Consider the following 20,440-nt stretch of genomic DNA (forward strand, 5'->3'; position numbering starts at 1 on the left):
TTTGATATATGTATATATTGCAAAATGATTACCACCATAATTTAGTTAACAACCACCACCACATTTAGGTACAATTAGTTTTCTAGTGATGATGACTTTTGAGATCTATTATCTTAGCAGCTTTCAAACACAGTATTGCTAGCCATGGCTACCATGATGATAACTGGAAGTTTGTACCTTCTGACCATTTCCTCATATCACCACCCTCCTACCCCTACTCCCTACTTCTGGCAACCACCAATCTCTTTTCTGTATCTCTGAGTTCAGTTTTGTTTTGTTTTTTTAGATTCCATATATAAACGAGATCATATGGTATTTGTCTTTCTCTGACTTATTTCACTTAAGGATAATGCCTTCAAGACTCATCTATGTTGTCATAAATGGCAAGATTTCATCCTTCTTTATGGCTGAATGATATTTCATCTGTCAATGGACTTAGGTTGTTTCCATGTCTCACTTGATGTAAATAATGTTGCAATGAACATGGAGGTGCAGATATGTTTTCAAGTTGTTCTCATTTCCTTTCGCTATATACCCAGAAGTGGAGTTTCTGGATCATATGGTAGTTCTGTTTTTAATTTTGGGGGGAACCTCCATACTGCTTTCCAAAATCACTGCACCAATTTACATTCCCCCCAACAGTGCAAAGTGTTCCATTTTCTCCACATGCTCACCAACACTTGTTATTTCTTGTCATTTTAATGACAGCTATCTTAACAGGTGTGAGATCATTGTGGTTATGGCTCATATTTCTCTGATGATTAAGGATGTTGAGCACCTCTTCGTGTATCTGCTGGCCATGTGTACGTCTTCCTCCCTCTTCTCTTTTGAAATATTTGCATAATCTGCAGTGATGTCATCTCTCTTATTCCTGATATTTGCAATATGTATCTCCTCTTTTTTCCTGATCAGTCTAACTAGAATTTTATCAATATTATTATCAGTGTGGGGTTTCATTGATTTTTGTTATTTTGTTTTGTAATTTTTGCTGGTATTTTCATTTTTTTTTTCTTCTGCTAACTTTGGATTTCATTTGCTCCTTTTCTAGTTTCTTAAGGTTAAAGCTAAGGTCATTGATAACCCTCTTCTTTCCTAAAATATGCAATTAGTGTTATAAATTTCCCTCTATGTACTGTTTATCTGCACTCCATAAATTTTCACTGTCATGTCTGTTTCATTCAGACCAAAGTACTTGTTAATTATCCTTTTCATTTCCTCTGAGAGCTTTGGCTTATTTAAGAGTATGTTATTTAGTTTCCAAATATTGATGATTTCTTACAATATCTATTATTGATTTCTTATTTAATTCCTTTGTGGTCAGATAACAAGTTTCATATGATTTTAATCTTTTAAATTTTATTTGAATCTATTTTATGACTCAGCATATGGTTTATCTTTTTTTTTTAATTAACTTTATTTATTTATTTATTTTTGGCTGTGTTGGGTGTTCGTTGCTACGTGCAGGCTTTCTCTAGATGCAGCAAGCGGGGCCTACTCCTTGTTGCGGTGCACAGGCTTTGCATTGCAGTGGCTTCTCTTGTTGCGGAGCATGGGCTCTGGGCGCGTGGGCTTCAGTAGTTGTGGCAGGCGGGCTCAGTAGTTGTGGCTCATGGGCTCTAGAGCACAGGCTCAGTAGTTGTGGTGCACAGGCTTAGTTGCTCCCCGGCATGTGGGATCTTCCCAGACCAGGGCTCGAACCCGTGTCCCCTGCATTGGCAGGCAGATTCTATTTTTGTGTGTGTGTGGTACACGGGCCTCTCACCACTGTGGCCCCTCCCGTTGTGGAGCACAGGCTCTGGACGTGCAGGCTCAGTGGCCGTGGCTCACAGGCCCAGCTGCTCCGCAGCATGTGGGATCCTCCCGGACCGGGGCACGAACCCGTGTCCCCTGCATCGGCAGGCGGACTCACAACCACTGCGCCACCAGGGAAGCCCTGCAGGCAGATTCTTAACCACTGTGCCACCAGGGAAGTGCTGCATATGGTCTATCTTGATAAATACTTCCTGTGAACTAGAGAAGAATGTGGATTCTGCTATTGTTAGTTGGAGGGTGCTATAAATATAAATTAGGTCAAGTTGGTTGATGATGTTGTTCAACTCTATAATCTCCCTAATATTCTTCTTATTCCATTAATTATTAAAATGAGTGTTGAAATCTCCAACTGTAACTGTGGATTTATCTATTTCTCCTTACAGTTCTACCAGTTTTTGTTTCATGTATCTAGGAAGTTCTATTATTAAGTACATAAATATTTAGAATTGTGTGCCAGTGACACCAAAAAGTGGGATGCTGCTTTAACAACTACCTAAAAACATGTAAATGGCTTTGGAACTAAGTAATGTGTAGAGGCGTAAGTAATTTTGAGGTACATGATACAAATATGGACATTAAGGGTAATTCTGATGAGAGCTCATAAAGAAAAGAGCAGAGCTATAGAGAAAGCTTCCATCTTCTTAGTGAATACATAAATAATCATGAATAGAATCTTGGCAGAAACATGGATGGTCAAGGCCATTCTGGCAAGGTCTAAGATAGAAATGAGGAACATTTTATTGGAAACTGAAGGGAAGGTGATCCTTGTTATAGAGTGACAAAGAACTTGTGTAAATTGTATTCATGGTCTAGTGTTCTGTAGAAGATAGAACTTGCAAGCGGTGAAATTGGATATTTAGCAGAGGTGATTTCTAAACAAAGTATTGAAGGAGTAGCTTAATCCCTCCTGACTACTTAAAATGCCAAAGTAAAATGCCAAAGGAAGAAATAAACTGAAGATGTAATTGTTAAGTAAAAATGAACCAGAACTTGGAGCTCTGAAAAATCTCAGCCTATCCATATTGCAAAAATGAGAAAGCTTATTCTGAAGAGAACACTTAGTGTGTGTCTGAGCAATCATTTGATAAAGAGATCATGAGTGTGGTTCATGAAATGATCAGCCATATCAACAGAGACCAGGAATAAAGATAGGATTAAATCAGCAAAGACACTGCCAGTTGAACTAAAGGGGACAGAGAAAGTAGGAGAGAATGAAGGAAGGCTGTCAAACTTCTTGGATTTTACACGGAGCTATTCAGCTGTGGGCATGTATTATTCTTCAAGAAAAGGGAAGGGAAGCAGGACCCCAAAGGTGATTCAGAGATCATCAGGGCTGCCACTCCCACCACAGACCCAGTGTACACAGGCCCTGGGGAAAGGTAGGACAAGGCTGCCTCTACCTTGGTTTCGGTGGGGGGGACCACTGCCTCTACATAAAGCCCCAGTGTGGTTAGGGCCTCCATAGAAAGCCTTGGCCTTGCCTAGGCACAGGCGTGGGGTCAACCGGATGAGCTGTGAAAGTGACTTTACCACCCCAGTGGGCCAGGAAGATAATGCATTGGACCAAGAAGGATTATTCTTGCACCTTCGCATCTAATGGATTTGCTCTGATAGGTTTTAGACTTCTTTAGGACCCAGCATTCCTCCCTTCTTTCCTATTTCTCCTATTTGGAACTGGAATGTCTATCCTATGTCTGTCCCACCATTGTATTTGGGAAGCGAATGACTTGTCTGATTTCACAGGTTTACAGCTGGAGAAGAATTTTGCCTCAGGATGAACTGTACTTTGAGTCTCATTCATATCTGATTTAGATGACGTTTAGATGAGATAGGACTTTAGACTTTAGAGCTGATGCTAGAACAAGTTAAGAGTTTTAGGGATGCTGGGATGGAATTAATATATTTTGCATGCAAGAAGGACACAAATTTTGGGAGGCCAGGGGAGGAATGTTAGGGACTGAATGTGTCCCCTCCAAATCCATACGTGGAATCCCTAAACCCCCAATGTGATGGTATTAGGAGTTGAGGGTCTTTGGGAGGTAATGAGGTTTAGATGAGGTCATGAAGGTGACGCTCCCATGATGGGATCAGTGCCCTTATAGGAAGAGGGAGAGACACCAGAGTTTCCTCTTTCTGCCACGTGTGAGCACAGCAAGAGGATAGCCATCTTCAAGCCAGGACAAGGGCACCTGATCTTGGACTTGGCAGCCTCTCTAACTGTGAGAAATAAACTTCTATTGTTTAAGCCACCCAGTCTATGATATTTTCCTATGACAACCTGAGCAGAGTAATATGCCCGGTGACATGTTTTGATAGAGATTAGAAAATTCGAAGGTTGGAGCTCGTTACAAAGGTATATAGTAGACTCTCAATAAACCTGTCATACTGAATAAACATGGATTAAGAAGAATTAAGAAGAATTCTCACAGGAATGTAGGATAAGCAAATGTTTTATGGATAAGATCGATGTTGGGAGAGAGGTTACTTTGTGCTGAAATACACAAGAGGTACACAAAGGATTGTTCTGGATCTTACAGACTTTTGTAGGTAGAAAAAAAGTAGGAAAAGGTATTCCAGGAAGAAAGAATTGTAAGAAAAGAAGTGGAAAATGAGAAGCATGAGGTATATGAGGACAGTGTGTAAATTAAGTTGCTTGCAATGGAAAATCCATGTAGGGAACAGTAAGAGATAACACAGGACAGAGGCATTTAATTTGTATTGGATAGGGACTTAAATAGCAGACCATTGCATTTGAACATTATCATGAAGGCCACTAAAGAGTTTTCCAGAGGGGACAGACCCATTATATGAAACATCTGCTACACCCTGATTCATTTCCTCTGCTTCTTCCCCAAAGCTGACTCAACTACTGCAGGCTCAGCCCCATAGCAGTTTACAACCTCAATACCACTATTGGATTAGCCTTTCCAGATATGATGATCCAGCACTGACAGCTGGATTTCCTCAAGCCTCAAGCCTACAGCCTCCTTCATCACCAACCAAAACTAAGGTCCAGTGAACTAGGTATAAGCCTGGGGCAATCATGTAGCCAGATGCTGTTGGCTCAATCCATCCATGAGTGTATGTCTCTATCTTCCTCTCTCTTTCTGCTTACATTAGCCTAAAATCCCAGCCCCCACATTCAACCTATTCCATCCCGCCATACACAGAAACTGTAAAACTGGAATCCTGTCTTGAACCTCAATAACCAACAAGGGGTCCCTAATTCTCTGCCTCAGTTATGAAAAGCCCCTTCTTCACCTGATTACTGCACTCTGAACCTGTCCCGCACTGGCGAGGGGTCTGCCCAATGGTAAGATTTTGTGACATGCACTGTGACCTTCCTGACTCCCAATTGCTAGTTAATATTCTTGATTGCTATTCCCCAGCACAGGGAGTGATTCCTGTTACGATCATTGCCCATTTACTGCTTGAGCCTGTGAGCTTGCCATGGACGAGACCATACATGTAGGTCAGCTTGCCAAGGCTCAGTTTCATCTATTGTATTTCCCTCCCTTTCCTAACTGGCTGAGAATTACCGTAGTCCCAGGATATCTCATAACTATGCCCATCCAAATTTAACATGGGCATCATTCTAGCATTTTAAAGAAATCCTTTAATAATTTATCAATATGTAGTGAATAAGTTTCAATATGTACTGAATTCATGCTCCAAATTGAAGTTTCTCAAAAATCTGTCTCACCTTTCCTTTTTAAATTATCTATTATTATGCAACAAAGCTGATTACTGAGCTACCTCCAGAATGTTACTGACCTTCTCCCCATATCTTGGCTTCAGCTGACAATTCTTTCTTAATGAGGCAAAACCAACTACCTGCCCTCCTAATACTATAATCATATTCTTATTACAAGACCCAGTTGAAATCTTACCTTCCCACCAAAGAGATCTATTTAAGGGCAGCCCCCCTAGGCTGAGGTAAGAGGACAGAATGCTAGGCAGTAGAAGCTACACTAGAAGAAAGTTCCACAAAGGAAGCGACCTCAAACATAACAGACTATAAAGGTCTCTTGAGAGTCAAGCCATAAAGAGCATATCCTTATCCTTTGTCCAAAAGACCTTGTAGACTTTACTTCTTTGTCAGACAAAAAAAACGCTTTTATTATAGCCAAAAAGCATTGTTTATATTACCCTAAATTCCCTTTTAATTAGTTATGGCAAGATCAGAAGCAATGCAAATGAAAATGGCATAAAACACAGCCTATCACTTTTAGAAGTGCTAATGAATGCCCCGTGGATTTTTTTTTAATTGCATGAGAACAGACAAGGAAATGTCTCCATAAAACTGTTGCTTCTCAGGGCGAAGTGTTAATGTTATGCAAATTAAAATTTGAAAGTCTACTTAACTGAAATCAGCAACACCAAGAGTTGTGCATATGGAAAACACAATTCTTCAGCCCTGAGAAGGAGCTGTCCAAGCTTTGATAGTTATATATATCTCTAGCTTTAGCCATTTAAGGGAATGCTCTAATTTTATGTTGCAAAGTAAGCAAGGAGTTCTAACAGACTTTGAAGAGATTTTCCCTGGTTGGGAACATGGTGGGGTGGGGAGGGAGGGCTAACCTGATTTCTCTCCTTGAGAAAATTTCATAAAGGCTAAAGAACTCTTGAGAAGTGGACATAACTGCACATGCATGCCCTTAAGAAACTTTTCATCTAATGTGATTCTTAAATTTCTCCATTAGACAAATGTGATTTCTTAAAAGTTGGAAATGAAATATTTTGTATTTGACTATAGATATTAAGACACATATTAAGTAGCATCCTTATTCTTCTCTTTACATAATTTAAATGTTTAAAAAGCAGTTACATTCCCATTCTTCTTCTCATTCCTTACCAGCTTCAGACAAAAGATTTTAACCATGTTACTCTCTGACAGCACAGTTAAAAGAAATCATTTTTCACAGTGTGTGTAATCTTTATAAATTTTAGCTTGGTGTTAACTAAGAGAAAGCCTGAGGCTTTACAAGCTTGAAAAGATATATTGCTCTGTTAAGAACTAATAGATATGTATTATGAATATATTGCTTTGGGTGACCAGCTAGAACACTGAAGAAAACTTAACAAGAATAGGAGTATTTTACATAAAGAAATGCAAAATCAGCAACTTAAGCTTTAAAAAAGCCTTTTAATTTACTTGGAGTAACATTTACTATACGGAGTGATTCACCATTTTTCAGAAGTATATATCAGTTTCATTTACTCAAGAAATATTTACTGAGCATCTGTCAGGTGCCCTCCGTGCAAGACGCTGTAGAACTTAAAGAAGAAACAGAGACACGTGCTTGACCTCAGAGAGCACCGTCCCACAAGGAAGACCATGGATCTAAAGATCAGTGGCATGCTGTGATACGAGCTATTTACACAATACTATGGGGAATGGAGAAAGCAAACATTTGGGAAGCTGTGATGGTGAACAAAATGGATGTTTGAAGAAAATTTCGTAGAGATAGTGACCTTTGAGCTAGATAGACCTTGAAAGATGAGAATGATTTCAGAGAAATAAGAGAAAGGTCAGTCTGGACAATGAGATCAGACTGATGAGAAAAGCCAGAGTTGCAGGGACACAATGTACCCTTCAGGGACTTTAAGTACTCTAGTACTATGCTTCTCACAGTGTGGTCCAGAGACCAGCAGAAACAGCATCCCCTGGAAGCTTGTTAGGAATGCAGAACCTCAGCTCTTCTGAATTAGGGTCTGTGTTTTAACAAGATCCCCTGGTGAGCGGTAGGCACATTAAAATTCAAGAAGCACTAGTCCAGAGTCTATGGTAAATGGGAGAAGAATGATGCGAGAGATGAAGATGCAAAGACAGATGGGCGTCCCTGATATATGCCATGAAGTTTATACTGATTAGAAGGACTTAAAGGGTTTCTTGAGCAAAGGAATGATGTACTCTGTGACTTAAAAGACAATTCTAGTAGCAATATGGAGATATGTTTGTGTGGAGAGGGAACTGGACACAGGAGTATCAGTTACGGGGCTACAATAACATAAGAATGATAACTACTATTTATTAAGTGATTACTACATGTCAGACATCATGGTATAAAGCTTATATTTTACACATGTTATTTTAATATTCCCATAATCCCCATTCTGTCCATGAGAAAATATGTAGGAAAGGTTTTTAAAACTTTTCCAAAGTCATACAATAAGTAAGCTGCAGAAGAATTCTAACCTCAGCCTAATTTCAGATTTTGAGTTCTACCTCCAAAATCCACTCCAAATCCATCTACTTCACTTTATCTCACCCTAATATATAATACCACCATTTTATGAATTACTGCAGTAGTCTATCAGCTTCCATTCTTGCTTGCTACAGTCTTTTATGCAGCAGCCCAAGTGATCTTTTAATAACAGAAACCCTCTATTTAGTATCAAACATTTAATAAAATGTAATTTTTTAACCATAGCCCACAAATCTCTAATAATTTGGACCCTGTCTTATATCTGATATTTCATCTTGTAACACACTCCACCATCACCGTATTCTGTCACACTACACACTGAATGACAGTAAGCTTTTTCCCTCTCAGGATTTTGCACTTAATAGTATGCTTTGCTTAGGTGACTCTTGTTTCAGCTCTTTGCATGATGACTGGCTCCAAATCAAAGACAATTTGTTGATCTCAGTCGGCAGAAATCACCTCTCATCCCATGTCCCCAGTATAACTGTTTGCATGCCAGCTGCTGAGACCCTCCCTCCTCTTTCTAAGGGCATTAGAGTATCTTGTTGGCTCCATTCAGTGGCTATTTTCACAACTGAATAAAAGTTATCAGCATAATTTTCCATTTCCCATTTTAGAAACAAAATAGCAAGTCGTGGGAGAGTAAGTGGGGAACCAGGGGATAGTAATAATGTATATTAAAACAACTTCCCCTCAACTATAATAATTCTCATTTGGAATTAAGCCTGAAGACCAATAGTTACCTAGCAGCATGCTTTTTCCAAGCTGGTAGAGAAGCTCTTGACTGAATACTACTCAGTAATCTGTCTTCATCTAGGATGTAAGGATGAAAGATCAAGAAGAATGTGCATTAAATTCATATTAAAATTCTCTATGCATACCACTCTGCAATCTAAAATCAGTTTGTGTACCTTTTATCTTATTTGATTACACACTACTCATATGAATTAAACATTGGGCAACCAGAATTCTCTACTGGGTTACTCTCATCACCATATATTCTCTTATTCCTCTTTATATTAAAAAAGAAAAAACCTCTTGAACCCACTTCTCTTCAGAAGCGACCACATTATGTGGTTCTCTTTGCACCAAAACTCCTCTAAAGACCTCTTAAGTCTACTCCAGTCTGGCTTTTGCCTGCACCATTCCACAGAAACTGCTCTTGGCAACTTTGATGAAATTGATTAATTCTTTACAACACCCAAAGTATCACATCTCACACAGAGGAAAAAGGTAATCTGAACAGTCCTATATCTATTAAAGAAATTGAATTTGTCCTTAAAAGCCTTCCAACAAAGAAAACTCCAGGTCCAAATATTTTCACTGCTAAATCTACCCAACCTTTAATAAAGAAATAATATAGGGATTTCCCCTGGTGGCACAGTTGTTAAGAATCTGCCTGTCAGTGCAGGGGACATGGGTTCGAGTCCTGCTCCGGGAAGATCCCACATGCCACAGAGCAACTATGCCCGTGTGCCACAACTACTAAGCCTGCGCTCTAGAGCCTGCGAGCCACAACTACTGAGCCCACATGCTGCAACTACTGAAGCCCACGCACCCAGAGCCTGTGCTCTGCAACAAGAGAAGCCACCACAAGGAGAAGCCCATGCACCACAACAAAGGGTAGCTCCCGCTCGCTGCAACTAGAGAAAAGCCCACGCTCAACAACAAAGACCCAATGCAGCCAAAAGTAAAATAAATAAACATTTAAAAAAAGAAAGAAAGAATATAAATTATATACAACTTGTTGCAGACAGTAGAAGAGGAGAAAACATTTCCCAATTCATGTTATGAAGGTGGCATTACCCTGAGACCAAAACCAGGTGAAGGCATTATGAGGAAAGAAAAGTACAGACCAATATCCTTTAGGAACACAGATGTAAAATTCTTCAACAAACTATTAGCAAACCCAACCCAGCAATAAATAAAAAGAATGGTGGATCATGACCAAGTAGGGTTTACACCAGTATGTAAGGCTGGTGGCAAGATTAGAAAAAAAAAAAAATCAACCAATGGGACTTCCACTTCCATTCAAGACTGAATAAGAGGGGTTAGATTTACATTCTCTCTTCAAACAACTGAAAAAAACAGACAAAATATATGAAACAACAGCACTCAAAACTTTGGATACCAGGCCATGAAGGACAGTGATCCTTCAGAGACAGGGAAAAGTTGAGGTGAGCCCTTTGATTACCTAGCTTACTGCCTGAAAAAAGTTTCCAGGGTATTGCACAGGGAGGAGAATGTCAGAGAGAGCCCAGGTATCTCCCTGAGTTAGGAGGCAGAGCTGGGTGTCCAGGAAAATGAAGATGGCTAAAATTTTCATCATAGAGTACTGGAAGGGACAATGTTTTACAAAGAGAGAACTCCTGAGATTTGCAGAAGTTTTTGCTGAGTATTCAGTGGAGTCCCGATCAGTACATACAAAGTGAGGAAACTACCTGAGGCCAGAAAAGAAAAGATTAGAGCGAGCAGCGTTAGGAGGCCAAACAAGGTCAGGGATAATGTCTGTCCCAAATGTCAGAGTGTAAAATCTCATTATTAAGGGTCATTGTTCAGAGTACTAAGAAGGGTCCTGCCTCACTAGTTGGGGTGAATTAACTCTAGGCTAAATACAACTTAGTTTCACCTAACAAAGCTTAAAAGCAAGATCCACGTAGGATCAAATGGTTTCCAACTGTCTCCTAAAACAAGCTCAAGAATACCTTAAAGAAATACGAAAATAGAAACACCCAAGGTAAAATTCACAATTTCTTATATCAAATTTTAAAATTACCAGGCATACAAAGAAGCAGGAAAATATAATCTGTAATGAGAAAAAAATCAATCAATGATAACTGATACAGAAATGACAAAGATGATAAAATCAGTTCACAAGGCCATTAAACCAGTTACAACTGTATTCCATATGTTCAAGCAGTTAGAGAAGAGTTTGAAAGTAAGTAAAACATAGAAGTTATAAAAGTAGCCCAAATGGAACGTCTACAGGTTAAGATTATAGCATATAAGAGGAAAAATACATGAGATGGAATTAATAAATTATACACTGAAAAAAAAAAATTAACAAACTTGAAGGCACAGCAACAGAAACTATCCTAAATGAAATATAGAGAGAAAAAAGATTGAAAACATTAACATAACAGAGTATCCATTAACTGTGGGATGCCTACAAGCAGCCAATATGCATGTAATCAGAGTCTCCAAAAGGCTGGGAGGAGGAAATATTTAGAGCAATAGTGGCTGAAAATGTACCGAACTTGATTAAAATCATAAACACATAGATCCAAGAAACTTAACAAACCCCAAGAATAAGAAACATGGAAGAAAAAAGGAAAAAACTACACCAAGGCACATTATAATGAAATTACTTAAAACCAGTGCTAAAGGGAAAATCTTAAAAGCAACCTGAGGACACAGACAACATACAGAGACACAAAGATAGTGATGACAGATTTCTTGAAGAAAACAATGCAAGCTAGAAGACAAGTGCAGCAACATCTTTAAAGTACTAAAAGAAAAGTATGATAAACTCGAGGTTCTTTACCCAGGAAAAATATCATACAAAGCAACAAAGTAAAATAAAAACTTTTTCAGGCACACAAAAGCTGAAAGTTTTCATCACTAGAAGACTCACACTACAAAAAATGTTAAAATCCTTCAGGCAGAAGTAAAATGATACCAGATGCAAACCTGTATCTACACGATGGACTGAAGATCATTGGATCTGGTAATCACGAGGGTAAATATAAAGAAAGTTGCTAACATACAAACAGCACATACAACTCAACAACAAAAAAGTAAACAACCCAATTGAAAAATGGGCAGAAGACCTTAATAGACATTTCTCCAAAGAAGACATACAGATGGCCAGTAGGCACATGAAAAGATGCTCACCGTCACTAATTATTAGAGAAATGCAAACAAAACTACAATGAGGTACCATCTCACATTGGTCAGAATGGCCATCATTAAAAAGTCTATAAATAACAAATGCTGGAGAGGGTATGGAGAAAGGGAACCCTCCTACGTTGTTGGTGGGAATGTAAGTTGGTGCAGTCACTACAGAAAACGGCATGGAGGTTCCTTAGAAAACTAAAAATAGAGTTACCATATGATCCAGCAATCCCACTCCTGGGCATAAACCCGAACAAAACTATAATTCAAAAAGATACAAGCACCCCTATGTTCATAGCAGCACTGTTTGCAATAGCCAAAACATGGAAACAACTTAAAGGTCCATCAACAGATGAGTGGATAAAGAAGATGTGGTACATATATACAATGGAATACTACTCAGCCACAAAAAGGAACAAAATAATGCCATTTGCAGCAACATGGATGCAACTAGAGGTTATCATACTAAGTGAACTAAGCCAGAAAGAGAAAGACAAATAACCATGATATCACTTATATGTGGAATCTAAAATATGACACAAATGAACCTATCTGCAAAACAGAAACAAACTCACAGACATAGAGATCAGACTTGTGGTTGTCAAGGGGGAAGGGGAGAGGCAGAGGGATGGACTTGGAGTTTGGTATAGGTAGATGCAAACAATTACATTTAGAATGGATAAACAACAAGGTCCTACTGTATAGCACAGGGAACTATATCCAGTCTCCTGGGATAAACCATAATGGAAAAGAATATTAAAAAAGAAGATCAGGAACAAGACAAGGTTGCCCACTCTTGCCACTCTTATTCAACATAGTTTTGGAAGTTTTAGCCACAGCAATCAGAGAAGAAAAGGAAATAAAAGGAATCCAAATTGGAAAAGAAGTAAAGCTGTCACTGTTTGCAGATGACATGATACTATACATAGAGAATCCTAAAGATGCTACCAGAAAACTACTAGAGCTAATCAATGAATTTGGTAAAGTAGCAGGATACAAAATTAATGCACAGAAATCTCTGGCATTCCTATACACTAATGATGAAAAATCTGAAAGTGAAATCAAGAAAACACTCCCATTTACCATTGCAACAAAAAGAATAAAATATCTAGGAACAGACCTACCTAAGGAGACAAAAGACCTGTATGCAGAAAATTATAAGACACTGATGAAAGAAATTAAAGATGATACAAATAGATGGAGAGATATACCATGTTCTTGGATTGGAAGAATCAACATTGTGAAAATGACTCTACTACCCAAAGCAATCTATAGATTCAATGCAATCCCTATCAAACTACCACCGGCATTTTTCACAGAACTAGAAAAAAAAAATTCACAATTTGTATGGGAACACAAAAGACGCCGAATAGCCAAAGCAATCTTGAGAATGAAAAACGGAGCTGGAGGAATCAGGCTCCCTTACTTCAGACTATACTACAAAGCTACAGTAATCAACACAGTATGGTACTGGCACAAAAACAGAAGTACAGATCAATGGAACAGGATAGAAAGCCCAGAGATAAACCCAAGCACATATGGTCACCTTATCTTTGATAAAGGAGGTAGGAATGTACAGTGGAGAAAGGACAGTCTCTTCAATAAGTGGTGCTGGGAAAACTGGACAGGTACATGTAAAACTATGAGATTAGATCACTCCCTAACACCATACACAAAAATAAGCTCAAAATGGATAAAAGACCTAAATGTAAGGCCAGAAACTATCAAACTCTTAGAGGAAAACATAGGCAGAACACTCTATGACATAAATCACAGCAAGATCCTTTTTGACCCACCTCCTAGAGAAAGGGAAATAAAAACAAAAATAAACAAATGGGACATAATGAAACTTAAAAGTTTTTGCACAGCAAAGGAAACCATAAACAAGACCAAAAGACAACCCTCAGAATGGGAGAAAATATTTGCAAATGAAGCAACTGACAAAGGATTAATCTCCAAAGTTTATAAGCAGCTCATGCAGCTTAATAATAAAAAAACAAACAACGCAATCCAAAAATGGGCAGAAGACCTAAATAGACATTTCTCCAAAGAAGATATAGAGACTGCCAACAAACACATGAAAGAATGCTCAACATCATTAATCATTAGAGAAATGCAAGTCAAAACTACAATGAGATATCATCTCACACCAGTCAGAATGGTCATCATCAAAAAATCTAGAAACAATTAATGCTGGAGGGGGTGTGGAGAATAGGGAACACTCTTGCACTGCTGGTGCGAATGTGAATTGGTACAGCCACTATGGAGAACAGTATGGAGGTTCCTTAAAAAACTACAAATAGAACTACTATATGACCCAGCAATCCCACTACTGGGCATATACCCTGAGAAAACCATAATTCAAAGAGTCATGTACCAAAATGTTCATTGCAGCTCTATTTACAATAGCCTGGAGATGGAAACAACTTAAGTGCCCATCATCGGATGAATGGATAAAGAAGATGTGGCACATATATACAATGGAATATTACTCAGCCATAAAAAGAAATGAAATTGAGCTATTTGTAATGAGGTGGATGGACCTAGAGTCTGTCATACAGAGTGAAGTAAGTCAGAAAGAGAGAGACAAATACTGTATGCTAACACATATATATGGAATTTAAGAAAAAAAAATGTCATGAAGAACCTAGGGGTAAAACAGGAATAAAGACACAGACCTACTAGAGAATGGACTTGAGGATATGGGGAGGGGGAAGGGTAAGCTGTGACAAAGCGAGAGAGAGGCATGGACATATATACACTACCAAACTTAAGGTAGGTAGCTAGTGGGGAGCAGCCACATAGCACAGGGAGATCAGCTCGGTGCTTTGTGACCGCCTGGAGGGGTGCGATAGGGAGGGTGGGAGGTAGGGAGACGCAAGAGGGAAGAGATATGAGAACATATGTGTATATATAACTGATTCATTTTGTTGTAAAGCAGAAACTAACACACCATTGTAAAGCAATTATACTCCAATAAAGATGTTAAAAAATAAAAAAAAAAAGAATGTATACGTGTGTATAACTAAGTCACTGTGCTGCACAGCAGAGATGGGCACAACACGGTAAATCAACTACACTTCAATAAAAAAAGAAAAATTTTAAATTATTATTTTATTATTATTAATCTTTCAAATATAATCAACCATTCAAAGTAAAAATGGTGACAATGTATTAGGTGCTTAATAAGATATCTAGAAGTAAACTGTATGATGACAGTAGCAAAAAGGCAGAGAGTAAAGTAATGGAAGTATATTATATTTATATTCTCATTCTGTATGTAAAATAGGTTATCACTCGGAGGTAGACTGTGATAAGTTAAAGCTGTATAATACACACTCTAAAACAACCTAGCAAGTAAGATGGCCAAGAGTTACAGCTAATAAGCTAACTATGGAGGTAAAATGGACTCCAAAAAAAGTATACAATTAATCCATTAGATGACAAAAATAAAAAAGAGGGAAGAGGAATACTGTGCATATTTGATATAACAAATTAATTTTGGAATTTCACAATACTAATTTCTTGCTCTTAATGCACTGACTTATATTTACAAAGATATAATTTTCTCTTTACCTGCTATATTATAATCACTTCAAATGTCACAATCAGTTATATAAACATGTAAATCAACACATTTTCTTATGGACTACATTATATTCTAAATTATATTTGTTTCCAAGCCTAACCCAAGATTCTTTTTTTGCATCATTCTCAAACATTCTCAAGCAATTCTCAGATTGTTATCTCTATAGAAAATTAAAAATATAAGACAGATATGTCAATGCCTCATAAAACAAAGTGGGAGCATATCCTCTAATTTACACTCAGCCTCCACATAATATGGTAGGAACATTCTTCAGTGGCATGAAGAATGCTAACAAATGGTCATTTCCATTTTCTGTTCTATAATTCAGACTGGAGGGGAAAAATCATGAAAGTTAAATGGAGGAAATTTGATTTGACCTTTGTAACTAAACTTTCTGTTATCCAAATCTGAACGTCTTCACTGACTAGTAGGTTACTTATATAGCAGAAACAATTATCATCAGGGATGAGACTAGACGTGCTACTGGTACTTTCCTCTGATGATTGCTCTGTCTTCTGAATCAGCTGCCTCTGAGCTAACTAAATACCTCAGCCTTAAAAGTGGGGGTGGACTGGGGGGCACTGAAATTACCTCTCACATATTGATGGACAGAGGATATATATCTACTGGGAGGGAGTTCCATTTACCTGGCTTCAGGTTTTATGTAGAAGTGCATCTACTGAAGTAACTAACCTTTCTGACTTCTGCTCCAACCAGGTGAGGAATGATGTACCTGACTGGAAAGTTTGGGGGAATCAACTGGGCCATTCAATATAAGCCATTCCTCTTTCAGTGACAACCTGACCTCAGGAGCCATGCACAGCTCTCTGTGATGGAGTAAGGGACCTGCCATAAGAGTGACGCTTGTGCTTGTCAGCTGTGCCAGTGGCAAGGTGGGTAACCGTGTCTAAATTGGGGGTGCATACCTATTTGGCCATAGATCTTAAGAAATCCAAATTGTTATTTAACTAGGCAAAATTAGTAGACTTATTAATGAACAAATAACAACTAGTGGAGGCCTATATTATGAAGAGAATAAGTTTCATTTTGGGGTTAAATAAGGTAGAAACAACACTCAGTGAACACATGGAAGCCAGAGACTAAGAGTTTAATTTAAAAGGACAATCTCTGGAGTTCTCTGATTCTAGAAATCAGCTTTCTTTTTAATAAAAGTTATATATTAAGTGATTAGTTTCTTCTCTTGGGAGCCTACATCTGTCTCTATATTGGTTCCAGACTCAGGATGGGGAGAAGGGATGAAGTACTTATTGATCCACTCAGACTCCAACATCTTGGTAAACGGGCAGGCAACCTTGAGAAATAAATAAGAAATGGATGAGGGAGGGGACAAAATATCATGGGAAACCAGTGTTTTGATCAAGGCTGGGGCTTTACTGTGTTAGGCCATGTGGGTTTTCAAGCCTGAGTGGGGCACAGAGTCAGACAGGTAACTTGAGACTCTTTTGGCAGCTTTGGCTGACCTTGCAGGTGTAGCTGAGGCAGGGATTAAGTGTTTTTCGGCATTGTTGGGTGGAATAATATTTGCAGCTTTTATTGTGTCTCTGAGCCAATTCTTCAGACCTGCAGTGTGAAGTCCAAGAGTAGATGTATGGCATGGCCTTAAGACGTGGCTACTAGGTAGGCCTTGTCCACTTCCAAGATGTGTCACCTGCTCTGGGACCCTCAGGTCACTGTTCTTGGTGTGAGCCCCACACAGCAACAGAATGGGGGGGAAAGCTCTTTAGAGAGAGGAAAACTGTCTTTTCCACATGGTCCATTTGAGTCACAGAGTCTTTAGTAGCAGATGAAAATGCACCCCAGAGGGTTCTGTTGCCTACACGAAATAAATGAAGAACGTGAGCAAAACAGAGGAAGTTATGAAGAGTTCTTTGACAATGATTATAACTACCTACGGCACTTGAAAGAATCACCTGGGCCCTATGGGCTTAAATTCAAAATACCTTCAGCGTAACAGGAGAGATGAGAAAGAGGAAACTTTAATAATTCTAGGCCATGGATTTACTTTTCCTTAATCAGAGTTTGCATCAGAATTTAAGGAAGGTATTGAATTGGTAAATAGAACAGCTGCTATTTTGGGTCCTCAACTGGATTTGGATCCTGACGTTGTTGCAGCTCTTGGTGATGATGTGAAAATGATTTTTCCTTCAGGCTGATGAGGAACAAGAGAGGAAGAGGGAATAGATGGAAAGAAATCTAAAGCTGAAAATGGCAGTGAGTGGAAAGATATGGATGGGAAGGAAAGTGATAGGGAGGAATGATGACTATGATTTTTTTTTTTTTTCTTTTTGTGGTACACGGGCCTCTCACTGTTGTGGCCTCTCCCGTTGCGGAGCACAGGCTCCGGACGCGCAGGCTCAGTGGCCATGGCTCACGGGCCCAGCCGCTCCGCAGCATGTGGGATCCTCCCGGACCAGGGCACGAACCTGTGTCCCCTGCATCGGCAGGCGGACTCTCAACCACTGCGCCACCAGGGAAGCCCGATGACTATGATTTTTAAAGCCCGTTCGCAAATGAAGATGATTTCGTCTGCCTGTGCAAACCTCGTGAAGTATAGGAAGCCATTTTTTTAGGAAGAAGAAATAAAAGGTCACTTCATAGAGAATTCTATTACTTCCTCAGTCGCGAGAAGAAATGAGCAGCTGACCCTACATGAGCAGTTTGAGAAGTTTTATGAGCAATTAAGATAATAACAAGATTGGAGCGCCAGATAATGCCAAATTGGAGGATTCCATTCATGTATCAATAGATAGCAATCGGTTACATGAAGTTTTTAATGACGAATGCAAAGAGAAGGCAGAGAATTGTATGAAGTTGAATACACTTTAAGACTCTGAGGATGAAGGTCTGCCAGTTAATGATATTGATGAGTCTGAGGAAGAAGAGATGGTTTCTCTAGTTCTAGAAGAAGCAAAAGAGAAGTGGGATTGTGAATTCATTTGTAGCACATGCTCACATTTATTCAACCATCCTTAGCTTATCAAATATTAACCAAAGCCCAAACAAATCCAAGTATTTAATAGGACAGGAATACCTCTCAATGGCTTACCAGAGAAAGGACTCACAGCAAAACAAGTTAATAAATGCAGATGATTAATGGCAATGATCTACTTAAGGTATCAACTCAACCACGTTCTAAAAATGAAAGCAAAGAAAATAAAAGAGCAAGAAAGCAAGTTATAAAAGAAGAGCACAGGGAACAGAGAGCAGAGAAGAAAGCTAACAAATTAGCCTTCAAACTGACGAAACGAGAGCAGGAAAACGAGTGCTGCATTTGAAGAATGTTGAGGGTCCAGAGTTATAAAAATGGGACATTTAAGAAAAGGCACATCCCCCATTAAGGACTCCTCATTATGTTCAATCATGAATTACAATCTTCAAATGAGAAAACTCTGTAATTTTTATTGATAGGTACTGAAAAAACAAGTGTAGTATTTGAACTAATTTTATAGCTCAATTATAAAATAATTGTAGAACAAGTTTTCCCTGCTGACCATCAGATACATCCTGCCATAGTTTTATTTTAATTGTAATGTCTATTTACATTGTTTTGAAGGTTTAATTAAATTTAACGTTATGCTATAAACTTTACATTATCGCTAAAATAAATAATTTCATGAATGTGAAATATTTGGATAAATTATTAGAAAATATCTTCATGACTTAAATCCAAAGGCAACAAAGTTCCATAAGGGCCATGATACTAATGGGTGGAGTCTTAGTTTTAAATTCCTAGTGCAGGCCCTCAATGGGCAGGTGTAATTCAGCTGCCCTGATAATTTTCCTTCTTATTCTGCTTTAAACTATACTCAGGGCCAAGGAGAAATCTGTGAAAGGGTTCACTTTAGGAGTCATGCAGCTTTGCTTATGGCCTCAAAACTCACCCTCTCACCACTATAACACAGACTGTCTTTAATACACAGATTCTGATGGTAGTTTTAGATAGGAGACCCAAACTATTATTTCACCAAGGGAAGAGTGATAGTTTTTATCAATGAACAACTAACAATGGAGGAAGCTGTTATAATAAAAATACTATTTCATCTTCTTTTCTTAAGGTAAAGAAACAATCCTGAAAATAAGGCAACAAAGCCTAAGAAAGTGATTTAACAGGGATGTTTCTGGAACATTCTAAATCTAGAAATCAGATATGCTTTAGAAATTAGGAAGAAATGGGGGACTTCTCTGGTGGTCCAGTGGTTGGGAATCCACCTTCCAATTCAGGGGACATGGGTTCGATCCCTGATGGGGAAATGGGATCCCACATGCTGTGGGGCAACTAAGAACGTGCACCACGCCTACTGAGCATGCAAGCCACAACTAGAGAGCCTGTGCTGCAACTGCAGAGCCCATGCACTCTAGAGCCTGCATGCCACAACTAGAGAGAGAAGCCTGTGCACCGCAACGAAGAGCCTGCATGCCGCAGCTGGGACCCAACACAGCCCAAAATTAAATAAATAAATAAATATTTAAGAATATATAAATTAGGAAGAAATGGGAGTGGTTTGAAAAAGATGCCTGAGTCTTATTCGCAGAATTGGAAAATTTTCAGAATAGTAACAAACAAAGAAAAATAGTATCATTAAAATAGAACTAGAAGAAAGTCTGAGATCTTAAAGAGGCAGGTGAGACACAGTGAAAAGGGACATGAAATGATTTCTCTTCAGAGGCCAGGCTACAAAGACATAAAAAAAGGTATGCCCTAACGGCAGTTTTTGAAAACCCCCAAAGCAGCTCCAGATTACAAACTAGCTCTGCTAGCCAGCTTCAAAGATGCCCTCAATGTTCCCAGCCTTATAATATTCATGCCCCTATATAGTTTCCTCCTACTTTGTATCTGGGTTCGTTGGTGTGACCAGTGGAATAAGGCAGAAGTGGTAGGTTACTTTCAAGGGTAAGTCATAGTAAGATATTGTAA

The 20,440-nt window shown here is 38.7% G+C and overlaps 1 pseudogene across 1 annotated transcript; it reads left to right on the top strand.

Annotated features, from left to right (window-relative positions):
- Positions 1-11,693: 11,693 nt before the first annotated feature.
- On the top strand, positions 11,694-18,932 carry LOC307186096 (protein LTV1 homolog; annotated as a pseudogene). The gene is made up of 3 exons: positions 11,694-11,760; positions 17,542-17,651; positions 18,096-18,932. The product of its transcript is annotated as a protein LTV1 homolog (transcript).
- The last annotated feature ends 1,508 nt before the right edge of the window (positions 18,933-20,440 follow it).

Source organism: Stenella coeruleoalba (assembly GCF_951394435.1).
Source record: "Stenella coeruleoalba genome assembly, chromosome: 4".
Classification (NCBI taxonomy): Eukaryota; Metazoa; Chordata; class Mammalia; order Artiodactyla; family Delphinidae; genus Stenella; species Stenella coeruleoalba.